The following is a 14262-nucleotide window of genomic DNA, read 5'->3' as shown; positions in this document are numbered from 1 at the left end:
TAAAATGAATTGGTTGGTTTGATTTATTTAATTACTGCAAAGCACACGAGGGGCTTCTGCCTAAGGAAAGGGATGATGCCTTCATGGATGGTTTTTCTAAGGGAAACAGCTCGTATACACGTTACACATGGCGTACACCAGGATATTGCCCATGCAGCCTGTCCATTCCCTTGGTATCAAGCCCGGGTCGGAATTACCAGTAATCAGCGAATTAACGGTTCGGCGGCTGGTGATACGTAAAATGAATTTCATTGGTATGTCAGCAAAAAAATGAAACTAATACGAGAGCACTTGCGATTTTCAAGTAGGCATGTTGCTACGGAAACTACGAGGTGAGTCAAAAATATGGATTATGTTAAAACTAAATGTAATGTTAAAACTAAATGTAATGTTAAAACTAAATGTAATGTTAAAACTAAATGTAATGTTAAAACTAAATGTAATGTTAAAACTAAATGTAATGTTAAAACTAAATGTAATGTTAAAACTAAATGTAATGTTAAAACTAAATGTAATGTTAAAACTAAATGTAATGTTAAAACTAAATGTAATGTTAAAACTAAATGTAATGTTAAAACTAAATGTAATGTTAAAACTAAATGTAATGTTAAAACTAAATGTAATGTTAAAACTAAATGTAATGTTAAAACTAAATGTAATGTTAAAACTAAATGTAATGTTAAAACTAAATGTAATGTTAAAACTAAATGTAATGTTAAAACTAAATGTAATGTTAAAACTAAATGTAATGTTAAAACTAAATGTAATGTTAAAACTAAATGTAATGTTAAAACTAAATGTAATGTTAAAACTAAATGTAATGTTAAAACTAAATGTAATGTTAAAACTAAATGTAATGTTAAAACTAAATGTAATGTTAAAAGCAGCAACCTTATTTTGATGTAGACTTTAAATAAAACTCTATGAAATTCAAGAGTAAACAGATATCTTCTTCAGGAGCTTTTTCAAAGAAGGATCGAATTGAATAACAATGAAATTTAGGCTGCGAATTTCGCGCAGAGCGTGACCTCTCGGGCTCAATAAAGTGATATCTTGTAGACGCATCACGTGCGAAATTCCTGATGGTGGCACTTCAAAGAGGGAGAGGCAGGAAAAGGTCTAAAAGTGAGAAATTATCTCACCGCAGCAAATCTCGGGAATTTTTATCTTGCAGGTGAAAAATTTGAACTTGATAAGAAAAAGCCTACAGCTTAGAATCTTGAAACAAAGATTGAAAACTGACTTTGTTTTCTTGCAACATTTTCTCATAAGTCTAGAGGAGCTTCGGACCATAATTGCCGAACAATAGCGAAAAAAATCTTTTGTTTATTGTGGTCGTGTGAATATTTCGAAAGATCGAATCATTATAAGTTACGACAATGACCCGAGCCACACATCAGCGCGGACAGTGGACTATTTTGAACATCAAAGAAATATTTCATCTGGCTTATAGCCCAAACCTCTTCCCTTGTGATATTATATAATTTCTCAAAATCAAGGAAGAGTTGCTAAGAACATCATTTTCTATCTCCGACGTAGCAATTTCAATCTTTTTCCAAAGCATTGAGAAAGTGACATCAGACAGATGGAAAACCGCTTTCAGGAAGAGTTTGAATGGATGCCAAAACTATCAATTATAATGAGGTATATTATGAAAAAATATCGCATTAACACATTGGATCATTTTTATCTGTCTAAATGCTTACGGTATTTAATGTGAAATTCGTAATTATGAATAAAATCTTCATTTCTTTAAAATTTTCAAAGAATAATGTTCATTTTTTGACTTGAAAGATTACTGCGGGCTAAGCATTTTATTTCGAAATTGGCTAGTCGCAAGGAAAGAATTTAGCTCGTTATTCGCGTTACTGAAAAAAGGGTATTTAAATGAGGTTTCAGACAGCACTCGCTTAGTATCCGAAACTATGATATAGCAAAATGAGTTGCAACAAAAATATTACCAATGAGAGCTAAAATTGATCTAATTTCTTCTATCTCTGTAATGAAATAAAAAGCTCTATTAATTAATTCTTATTTTATCTTCTATTGCATGCTTTCATCCGCTATTGAGTTCCCTTCTTAATTATATTTTAAGACAAATGCAGCAATGATTTAATGCATGCTCTTAATAAGTGGGAGATATCTAGTTTGCCTCACTCGCTGACTAGAGCCCCATCCATTACCAAGCTTGAAAAGACACATTTCATTAGCAAAAGACTACCGATCTTCTCAGCCTTTCACTTTTAAACGGAAGGCAACTTTGCTGAGTCTTGCACTTGGCAGATCATTAAAACTCGCTTCATAATTTTCTGCTTCACAATCACATTTCATAACTGGTGTCAAGAAGTTTCCCACAAAGCTCTTCAAAAGTGCGCTCTCCACTCGCAAAGTTCAAGCTGCAATCGATACTGTATATTTAAAGGCCTAAATGCCAGAGAAGTTATCGATTTTCGCCCCCATTGTTTTATATTGGAAGAAAAGAGATAGTTTCAAACTTCATAACTTCAGTAATTAATTTTTGAATTAGTTCAGTTCCTTGAAAAGCTTAAGAAGGTGTTTCCTAATTTTTGCCAACTGTAATCATTAGGAAGTTTACATGTCCCCAAATTCCGCATAAAATACAATATTTTTTCTTCGAAACTTAGAAACTTTCAAGAAGAAACAGAGAATCTGTGCCCATTCCTAATAACAGGGTAGGTACTGCTGCTACCATCTTAAAAGCAGAATACTGAAATTGCCTTTAATTTTTGGGTATTCTTGCAGAAAATTAAGCTGAGTGCATAATTTTCATAGTTATCCCATGTGTAATGAATATCTTTCTTCTTCGGAGACATTCCTTAAGCCAGTGGTCTCAACTTCGAGGCCAGAGTCGCATGTGGCTTCCAAAGCAAATTTATGCAAAATATATTTTAATTATATTTTTGTTGTAAATGCCGTGCTCATAGTTTTAGAGACATCAAAATATGAACTCAGCATATGTGCATGACTGCTATTGAACGGAAAAGCTAGAAAGAGTAAGACTTTTTTATCTTTGTAGCTATGCTTTTACTTCAGGAGACTTTATTAGAGCCTATTAAACAGTACAATAGTCAGTAATGCTGACTACCATACCGAAGGGCCCCGATTCGAATTCCGGAGAAGAATGAATGTTTGTAAGCGTATAAAGTCTGCGCCGCCAGAGGCCATTCAAAAATTTACAGCGAACCAAAAATCTATTCGAAAGGATTGTGGCAGGGCAAAAGGGTATGGGAGATCCTCTAAACGCGTTCCGGGGTGTTCTCTCTCAAAATTGGGTGAAATTTCACAGTTAATGTGATTTGTTAGTTCAGTTAGTATATCTATACCACCAATAGTTTGATGTCTCTCCACTTCTACCTATACCTGATTATGTTAATGTGGAAGAATTTCCGACAATTGTGCAGTCAGTAAATTTAGCCTGCCAGCTGATGGCTGGTGGAGCTTCAATATTCTGAAATTTCTGGTTTTCAATTACGGTTAAGAATAAATTATTAGCCCAAACGGAGTTAGCTCATAAGAGCTATTAATTTCGTTTTGGCATTTTGCGTGGGTTCACTATAAATATCGGTTCACTTTTCAAATTGTTGCCACCAAATATTAGAGCCCCGCATTATATTTAAAGAAAATAAATAATGAAGAATCTGCATGAATGTATGTATGTTTCTCGCGCTGCGAAATAACAACGGTACCTAGAGACATCCAATTTTCAATAAGTTGTCCTCAATCAGAATATGAGCATGGAAACCTGAACTTGGAATTGGGAATTTATTTTATTACGTATTTCATATTTTGTACATCTTTAACGAATTTTTGATTCAGAAACTCAACGATTTCAAAGCGAGCAATGGCAACACTGTACAAAAAAAAAAAAAAAAAAAAAAAAAAAAAACATTTTTATCTCCGACGCGCGAAACTGTGTATCGGAAATTCTAAAGATATGCTCATTTTAAAATTATTTTGCGATATTACTTTTGAATTGAATTTTATGGTGTAAGTGCGAAGAACATGTTTAATAAATGAAGGTAACACACAAAACGTTAAAAAAACGCCCCTTTGGGAGTAATATAAAATTGAGAGCTTTTAGATTTTTCTTTTTCTTTTTAGTGTTTAATTCAATACACGGAAACTGCTTGAAATAAATGTACGTCTAAAATTTAAAAGTTTGCTGTCAATGCGTTTGAAATACAAAATTGTGCCAAATGGTCATTTCTTGCTCGTACCAACCTTTAGATATAATTTTTTCCTCTGTGTTATTGCATATGCAGGGTTTGATAAATATTATGTAAGTGAAATTTAAAATTTATTTTAGTATTATTATTTGTTAAACATATTTTTAAATTTTGGTAAAAAAATGATCTGGCCCCGTCAGCAGCTCAAGATCAGCAGCTTTTAGATCAAATTTGAATCTGAGGTCACTGCCCTAGGCATCGAATATTTTGGCATTATTAAAAACGTAATTTAATCTTAGCTGGCAATTCAATCTTAACTTTCATATTGGTAGTATATATTGGTAGTGTTTTCAGAAACAGAGCTTTAGATATCGTTCTAGCTTTGCTCACTGCAAATTTCAAGTACTGTATTTTTCAAAGCAATAGTTTGAAACATTTCACAAAATTTAACAGGTTAAGAAAAGGTTTCTAAGGAGAACAGGAAAACGCAAGTTCTCAGCTGCTTGCCGATACTAAAATATGCAAAATAGTTTTTACAATCATGCTTAATTGAGAAACGTCTTAAATGCCAGATTACGAAAAAAATAAATTTGGGATAGTAATCTTTGAGTGCTTTAATTTATTATTTGTACCACATATTCAATACTTTAAATAAATTTTTCAAGTCTAAAATTTCAATATGGCGCACACTTTGTTACTGCTGCATGAAATGTTTTCCTATTTTATAAAGACATATACTTCAATATGTAGAAAACTATCCAAACTAAAAACGCCGCTACAAAACTAAGACTTCAGATACGCAGAATATTTCATTCAATTCTTAAAAAGATCTCTAAAGAATCAACAACTCTCAAAAAAAAAATTCTTCATAGCTTGAATTCTTCTGCTCTGTTGGTTCCGTAGAGTTCCGAAATATCTCCGATATGAAATTTCTCAACCGTGGAAACACCAGGCGGAGTTTGATGCTTTGTGGAAAGAGACATGGCTTGTATGTAACCATGATGAGAGTAAGAAACCCCATTCCTCTTGTCCCAAAAACTTTACACAGGAAATTTAGCGGCTAGACAGTTCTAGAGGACACGGAAGCTGGTGAGGATAACTCAGCTGGAATGTTGATGTCTAGAATAAAGGAGGAACATAAAGTCAGAAGCGTAGCCAGTAAATGCTTCCGGAAGGTGATATAATATTTTTCAGTCATGTGGTGTATTTGTTTCTGCTCTTTTTTACTACAGGAGGAAGTGAGTATGCAACTAGACTTCAAGATGATATATTCCCAATTCTAGTTTCTTCCTGTGCTTTTATATAAAGTCACCATATTTTCGATTTTAAGATAATGCGCTTTTTCATAAAAGATTAGTAAATTTAACTCTACATACTTCACATAGTAAACTGCGTAAGCCAGTTAGGGGTTATATTTCTCTCCTGTAATTTTGCTGTCAAAGAAAAGTGAACAAAATATTTTAAAGCCAACACCCTTTGACAGCATTACTTTTGTTTTAGAATTATACAAAATTCTTTCAATGTAAAGCATTTTTAGTGATGGAAATAAATTCGTTCATAGTTAAAAAGCAGCAACACTTAACATCAAAAATTAACGTAATTTGTAATATATGTTTCGTTGGTTTTGACCTTACCTTCTTCTTTGATTGCTAATAAAAGAGTTTCTTCCTTTGTTTCGCTGTCATTAAAAGACTTAATTTGGTATGAGATGTAGGAAGAGATGTCAAATATCTAAAACGTATAGTAGCAGTTTTTCATATGTTAGCTTTTTCTAGTAAACTTTGTTTGACCTGCTTTTTAAAAGCATTCCAATCGCATCTGCTTACTGATTAATCATATACTATAAGTTAATGAGAGAATATACTATAAATCATTAAAGTATATTCTCTCATTAACTTATAGTAACTTTAATTAACTTATAGTATACTAATCATATACTATAAGTTAATTAAAATTTATGAGAGAAGGCGTAAATATAACTATTTTTCGATGGATTTTTGGGGAACACCAACTTGAGATACCCCAAGCGCATATAAGTTAATCTTGCTAAAGGGAGAAGCACATGAACAAGCAGCAGCTCAAGGCTAAAGAGAAAGACAAGAGTTCCGAGGCGAAACATTTAACTAAACATAAGAAATGGCTGCGAAAGCTCTTTATTCTGTTTCGTGAATATATTGTAGCATCGTATAAATGAAATGTATTATACTTATTTCTTTCATTTAATTTAATACCGTAAACATTTAAGGCAAATACAGATAAGAATACGTTTCTTTATTATTTTACTAACTTATTACAAAACAGAATTGTGAAGCGTTTTTTATTAGAAACTACCATTAACGTATTCTTAAAAATACATATTCAGAAAGAAGCCAGATTAAATTTCCTCTAAATAATCAACGTGGTAAGCAAAGTGTAAGCTGTTACTTTTATATTAAAAAGATATGTACAGCTTTTTTTTTAAATGTAAAACCTTTGTTCTTAAGATTACATAAAAACTTAAATTAAGAAACATTCATTAATTGCATATTAGCCTTGCTTGGTAATAAACAAATTTAAATTGTGATAGATTTAAATTTTCAAATTAGACTTGTTTTTTCTATAATTGACTTCTTTTTACCAATAGTTAAAGAAGGACAAAATAAAATCATAAAAGATGGCCTCTGTAGAGCATTTCCTAGAATCCTTTCCCTACTGGACTTAATATATTTCTTATAATTTAACTTACTTATAAGTTGTGGATTTGTTATCATTATTACAAACTGAATTCTAGATTAAGCTGAAATATTTTAGTAAAGTTAAAAACAATTCATTCCGTTTAGAAGTTAAAAGTATGAATCTTAAATTTCGCTGGGATGAGATAAATAATTGCTGCAGCATACAAGATGTGTCAATTTAAAAGTGGTCCACACGTTTAAGAGCATGTAGTTTTGTTCGAAATTGATTTGCAATGGTTCATGGTATTGTTATACATAAGAAATTTATAGACCAGCTAATTGGAGTTAGGAATGAATTCTTCGTAAGCAAAATTGAGTTGAAGTGTTGAAGTATTTGTGAAAAATAGTTTTATGACACGTCTTTGTCAATTGCTGTGGTGTGGTGAATTTATTATGCGGATCAGTATAAAAAAAAACACTTTTCTAGCAGAATTATCATTTTAAGACAACTTCATATATTCAATATGCGGCAAAAATTTCCAATAAATTTAGGAAGGACGCACCTGCCGGAAACTCATTTAAGAAATTGGTGAAGAAATTTCATGAAATGGGATTTATATTGAAAGGGGAACGTAACCTGGATAATACTGTTTTAACAACATATACAGTGAATGATATTCACGAGGTCTTTAACAGATCTATTCATAATTCCGTCCAGAAATAAATCAGGTTGTAGGGATTTATATTTATTTTAAGTAACAGTTTAAATTTTAAGTTCAGACTTTTCTATAAGCCTTCATTCCCCTAATTGCCAATGCCAGAATAGTTAATTGTAGTAGCGCTCGTGAATGCATGCAAATTTTATATGTTGAAGGAAGTAGTTAAAAGCCGAGTTGCGGTAGGAGAAAAGAAGAGTTAGACTTTAGCTGCCGTCTCTGAAGTAGGTACGTTTTCTCATTGCTGGTTCAAGTGGTTTAATTTGCATTGTTTTGCTGCCACTAGCTTAGAAGAGGGTTGAAGTTCGGGATCTCGTTGAGTGTTGTAGTTAGTTTATCACTTGTTAAACATTTCGACTTTTAATTGTCAACTATCGGACTTTCAGTTAAAGCCCAAGTAGAGGCGAAGTTTGTTAGTGTCGAGTTAACGCACTGTAAATTTTAAACCCTTCTTCTGTGTAGTTTCCTGCTAATCCAGTATCCAGACAGAAGTTAACCCACCTGGACACTACATGGTAGTTGATTGTCTTTATGCAAGACGATGAAAATCACTCTTAGGTACAGCAAGACGGTGCGATTAATCAGAGAGCACATTATACAGTGAAGAATTATTATAAGGACACAGTCCCGATCCTCCTAGCCGTCACAAGATGACCGTATAATAAAAAAAATGGAACTGGCCACACGGCGAAGATACAGGATTAACTTCCTAACCTTCAAAACATAACTAAATATCTATGGCCAAAGAGACCTCCGGATCATACTGACATGGACTACTTTTACGGGATTATTTAGTAACACGTAAGCAATTAACACCCTCTGAAAAAGTTTGAAATCAAGACCATTGCTGTTATCCAGCCTTCAGACAAGACAAATCTTCGGAACATTGCTAATAATGTGGTAAAATGTAGGCAAAAGTACTGAACAAGAGGAATTACTTCTCTAATATGTGCTTTAAGCAAGATATGTCTTAAATATGATTACTTACTCTTTCTACGTGTGAGTTTACTTTTACATTTGAATATTTTGTAGATATCTAATGCATAAAATTCTCAATATATGAAATAAATTTTCAGTTCATACTGGAAAATATATTTTGGTTCAGCACGCAATTTCCACGTCAAGGATTTAAAATTTCAGTTGTTATTACAATATTATGTACTGTTTCTTTAATTTGACAAAGTTGTGCCTAAATTAATTGAGTTAGCTTTATAAAGCTGTGCCGCCCAACCTGGATAGTGGTTATTCACTCTGACTGCCATACCGGACAGCCCAGTTTCCAATCCCGGAGAAGGCATAGATGTCTGTAAATCAATACTGTCTATGCGGCATAGGGTACACTCTAAATATGCTGAGAATCGAAAGTCCTCTTGTAGTAGGGGAAGAAGGGTGGAGGATCCTTGGAGCCGACCCATCGGGGTGTTCTCCTTCAAACGCGTGGACAGAACTGAGCATAGTGTTACCTACAGTACCCAAGGCTCTTGCTATCACAATCTCTGCAATGTCATATAAGAAATTTTACCTGTAAATGGATTGAAACCTATGTAACATAAATCTGTGCCGGCGTTTTGCTTCTTTTGATTTTTTTCGTAATAAAAAACTAATATTTGATTTAATAATAGCATAAATATTAGCTATGTAACAAAAAAAATGATTGAATATGGTTTCAAAATTTTAATGCATGTGTCGTATTAAGCACATCTCAAGTGATATATCTGGGTAATATCTGAGCAGTATAATAACGTAGAGCAAACTTCTACTAATTTGCTTAAAATTTAGCCACCGTATAATAAATTTTGTTCTAATGGTTATATTTTGCCATTAATTATTTACAGGAATTATATTTTGAGCAATAAAGAAATAAGACTGATCATTCGTAACCAAAGCTAGTGTACTAGTGTATTCCCATTATGTTACCTAAGCAAGGCTTTCATCATTGATATTCTTTTCATTTACAGAGAATGAACGAAAATTTAATTCTGTGAAATGAGAGCTGCTGCTTGATCAAATTACACAGAGAAAGAGTGCAAGCATGCGTTATATTATTACTTTGCTTTCTTTTCCTGGATAATGATATTCGTTACATGGTGCTCCCAAAGCAAAGTCAATCAGAGACACGGATCTTTGCTCCCTGCCTCTGATTACATTTCCAAAGGTATACTGACAACAGAATTCAAGTGCTGGAGGAAATATCTTAGTAGCATGTTAATGGATCTGTGTAATCAAATTATGACATCATGTCAGTTGACTGGAGAACGTAAACTTAGTGTCTTACGTCGCAGTCAAGTAGACATATATGTGTGTTCCATTAACATCTGTCCTCAGGATAGAACGGTTATTGTCGGTTTGTGAACATGCGCGCATTCGACTATTCTCATCAGGGATTTTCGATGTATGTAAGTATGTTTAGCAAGAATTTGTAATGAGTAAAGGCAACTACAATAACTTACCTACGGGGTATGTTTCCCTGTTTGATATTAGCTTTCGAAGCGTAATGCGGCAGGCAGTTTATTACAGATTCGCATGATGAGTAATATGTTCCCCAATGCCGAACTTATATAGTTACTTTCAATATTTAGGACTAAAAGGAAGTTTCTGAATGCATGCAATTTCTTAATTCCTATAAGCAGATATTGTTTATTATATTTGGATGTATAAAAAAATTAAATACTGCACAGGTTTTGTGAATTTGAATTGCTCTCAATCAAAAGTGTAATAAAGAAAAATCATGTATCCCACTCAAAAATATTTTACACATATTGTTTCAAAACAAATATGCATTAGTTTACTAGGAGCAAAATACTAGAGAAAAATAAGATTATATTAAACAAGAACTAACTACGTGCGAATAGAAAACTGAAATATGTATTAATTCAAAATAATATATATTTTTTATTGATTATAGCTCTATCCATAGTGTTGATTTATTTGAATATGGCAAAAAACATGAGAGTTGTCTGTCTAAGAGATATTTTCATTTAGAACTTTTAAGTGAAACTGACTCGTCATATATGCAGCTGTCTGTTCGCCTGAGCTCCGACTTAGTCGAACTATTAGTAATCAGTTGTCTTAGCTACTCTCCAAGCAGTTTTACCTAGACATTTGCATGCGCAGTTTTTTCTGTTAGATGTTTCCTACATTATCTTATTTGCTGCGTTATTTTAAACATTCTATCATATCTCTAAAAATCAGCACAGATGAGCTATCAAAATTATTTGTCTAATATAGTATCTATACCATTGTTTCTCTTGGTGAAAGCTTTGCGTTTGAACAAATTTCAGATTGTATTTCAGATGATTTAGATGACTGGATTAACTGCAAGTCCATCCCGCTGACAATCGGGATGTCTGGAGTTCGAATCCCAGAGAGGTCATTGCATATTTTCATGTTTCCGGCTTCGATAAATCTAATACTAAAGACTCTGCGAGTGAATATTATAGAATGTAAATCTGTTTCATTTTCTCAGAGGAGATCTTAAAAACTATGTATTTATTTTATAATTTAAAGTTTCGTTTATTCGTAGGTTAGATCCCTTCGACATCATCTTCATAGATTAGAATATCAGCTCATTGAAATATTAATTAAAATTATAATATAGGCTTATTTGAAACATTTAATTACTATAGCTAGAATATCAGCTCATTTGAAATAATTAATTAAAATAACTTTAAAAATTATATGAAGATTCAACTATAAATAATCTCCATCTAAGAGTTTCGATATTTTTTAAGAATTTGTAAGTGCAGTCGAATAATCCATATCGTTCTTAATAATAAAATAACTCGTGAATACGTTCTAGTAAGTAAACTATGTAGCCAGTAGTCTCAAATTAGTGACAAGAAGCAATTTTACGTAAGCGAAGACATTTCAGTCATGTATTTGTTGTACATATTTCACTATTTTAGTTATTTGAAGCCCAAGTTTGTATTATTTTGTTTAACATTATTTTGATTTCCAAAAGGAATAATGCACCAGAAAATCTATAAATGGGGCTAGATATTTGAACAGTATAGATATATAATTTACAATACAAATCTTATTAAAAGATCTGAATATACACATTTTATTAATTCTTATTCCCGCTTGTTAAAAAGTAAATAAGCTCAATTACAAATTTTTGGACTAAGAACAATCGCTTTGTATCGTATTGGTAATCGCTTTGCTTGTTTGGTAATGTTTGTGCATTTATATGTGTACAGCGTTTTCTTTCACAGTTGAAAATTTGTGAAAAAGAACCCTATTGACTGATAAGCGGTGGTAATATGTGATGAGGATGATTTCTAGTAATTTCTCTCCAAGGCTACAAATTTTATCATAATCGAAACACCCTCAAGTGCCAAGCTGTAGTAAGAAATAAAGGAGTTTATTATTGTTTACATACAAACATATATGTTTATTTATACGCCGAAGAAAAATTAAATAAATAAAGGAAAACACTCGCTTATGATTTATTCTCAAGTTTTGTTCCACTTGGTGAATAATCTGAAGGCTTAAAAAGCTTTCATAATTTGTTTATTTCTAGTTAATTTAAAGTAATTTATTTGATGATTAATTGAACATGTTACAATAATTTGAAAGAAATATCGGTTTAAGAATTTAATATTTAGCTGTCAGTGTATTTAAATTATAAAATGAAGCAAACAAAAATATCTCATAAGCACCAAACTTTAGATTTCGAATGACAAATAAATATAAATTTGAAATATTTTCTCCTTTTTGGTATTATTATTATTCTGTATATTGTACTATGTTTTGATAAATATTTAGTAAGCGAAATTAAAATTTTATTTAAAACTTATTATTTTGTTAATAAATGCTTTGTTAAAAAAATTTCTAGATTTTGTTTATTTTTTTAAAAAAACGAAATCTGGCCTGTCATCTCTTTTTAGATCCTGCATTCGTCCCACCATGCTGTTTGACTTTGAGACCACTGCGCCAACCGTTAAAATCTGCCTAAGACACGACTCGCTATTTTTTATTGCTTACTAAAAATATGAAAAAACAACTTGTGAAATTTAACTATTATTCATGTCTGTTAATGTATTCATCCTGTTTCGATGTATTTAACATTTAATTAATATTTTATGGGTCTACGAGATTTGTATTTTAATATGAAATATAAAGCATAAAATGTTTTGCATATGTTACTGAAAGTTTAATTCTTTTGATTAAGTATGCCTATATCCACTAAAATACAGCCATCAGGTTTTATTGTGTAAATATCAGTCTCATGGTCTTGTATTTGAGTTATGTAGTGTGATATTCTGTAGCATTCAAATTTCTCTCTGCGTTGTTTTAAATTAATGTATTAATGCTATTTCTAATCATAAGATAAAAATAATATTCATTGTACCTACGTGATTTCTCTTTTAAAATATAGAATGATGAGTAAACAATTTTTATAAATAAATTTATAAGATAATTTAAAATAAAAGGATGTATTACAACTTTCTGAAATTCTGTCTGTGTGTTTCTGGAAATGACCATAGCAAATTTAACAGATTTCGATTTTAATTTCACACATCTGAATATGAAACTTTTATAAATTTAACAATTTTAATATTAAACTGAAAGTTTTAAGACAAAGCTCTGGAATTTTTATTATTTTTTTCAAATAATAATAATAATACTTCGTATATGCTTGTGAAATCTCTACATTTTTGTCAATAGTGTTGCAAAGCAAATTTCCAGGTGCGAACATTATGCGGGTGATTTTGCTTTGTAATTCAAAAACTTGCACGCGTTTATGGAAAAAGGAACAAAGCTCTTGAAATACGAAATGTATAATAAAAGACATGAAATTACCGGCTTTTTTCATTTGTCTTTTTAGCGGTTGCCTTTATATCCAATTCAACACGCCTGCATGTTTGCTTTTTTAATTTCAATTATTTTCTCCAAAATTGTCAGAAAACGTTTCAGCAACATTTTAATTGTTTTCAATTCATGCATAAAAATACCGAAATCATCAAAAACCAGATTATAGTTCTATAGCAATATTATTCTGAAGCTGATAAGAAAATCTGACATTTATTTCAGGACAAATATTTTGTCATATGTAAATACAAATTGAGAGAAGCAGATTTAAATCTATAATTTTCTTTTATTAAGAAACCTAGCTTACCGAAAATTTTCGTTTTTGTTTGCATCACAAAGCTTGCACATATGATGAATGAGTTTTTCATATGGCTGACGCAGAAACCAGAAACATTCAAATATATTACTCATATCAGTATTTTTTCCTTATTTGTGTGCATGAAATTCAACGTGAGATCAATACACGAGCGTATATGGTAGGTGAAATTCCATACCATTTGCTTTTTCCCATAGAGGATTTTTCAAAACTCTACGTAGATCTTTGAAGGGCGGTAGATGCTACCGATATGAAGCATATTCTCATAAGAAAACTGGCCCACGAATGGATGTATGGCGCTGTCACCTAGCGCTCCAGGAGCTCTTTTCGCATGCAAACCTTCTTCTGGATTTCGAACTTCCTCAGTAAAGCTAGCAACATGGGTAGGGTACAGACATCGTTTTTACGAAAGCTAAATTTACAGCATGCACTTCGTGTATGTGTTAGCTGACTGTACTTGACATCTTACGAGAGTCTGTGAGAACTCCCAACTATGTTAATATTCGCCAATCAGTGCAGCGTCATTTACCGGAATGCATCCCGGCTAATAGGCAGAGTTCTAAAAACTTCTTAAA

General features: G+C 31.9%; 1 long non-coding RNA gene across 1 annotated transcript in view; it reads left to right on the top strand.

Annotated features, from left to right (window-relative positions):
• LOC118201608 (uncharacterized) overlaps positions 1–12938 on the top strand; it is a 130381-nt gene extending 117443 nt beyond the window's left edge. Inside the window, exon 3 of the long non-coding RNA XR_004760280.2 lies at positions 12447–12938. This is a non-coding gene — a long non-coding RNA (uncharacterized LOC118201608). The remainder of the gene's footprint in view (positions 1–12446) is intronic.
• The last annotated feature ends 1324 nt before the right edge of the window (positions 12939–14262 follow it).

The sequence above is a fragment of the Stegodyphus dumicola genome, chromosome 7 (assembly GCF_044657685.1).
Source record: "Stegodyphus dumicola isolate Sdum_Otavi_A_Nest chromosome 7, ASM4465768v1".
Lineage (NCBI taxonomy): Eukaryota > Metazoa > Arthropoda > Arachnida > Araneae > Eresidae > Stegodyphus > Stegodyphus dumicola.
The sequence above is the reverse complement of the archived record's forward strand: the minus strand, read 5'-3'. Positions and strand labels throughout refer to the sequence as shown.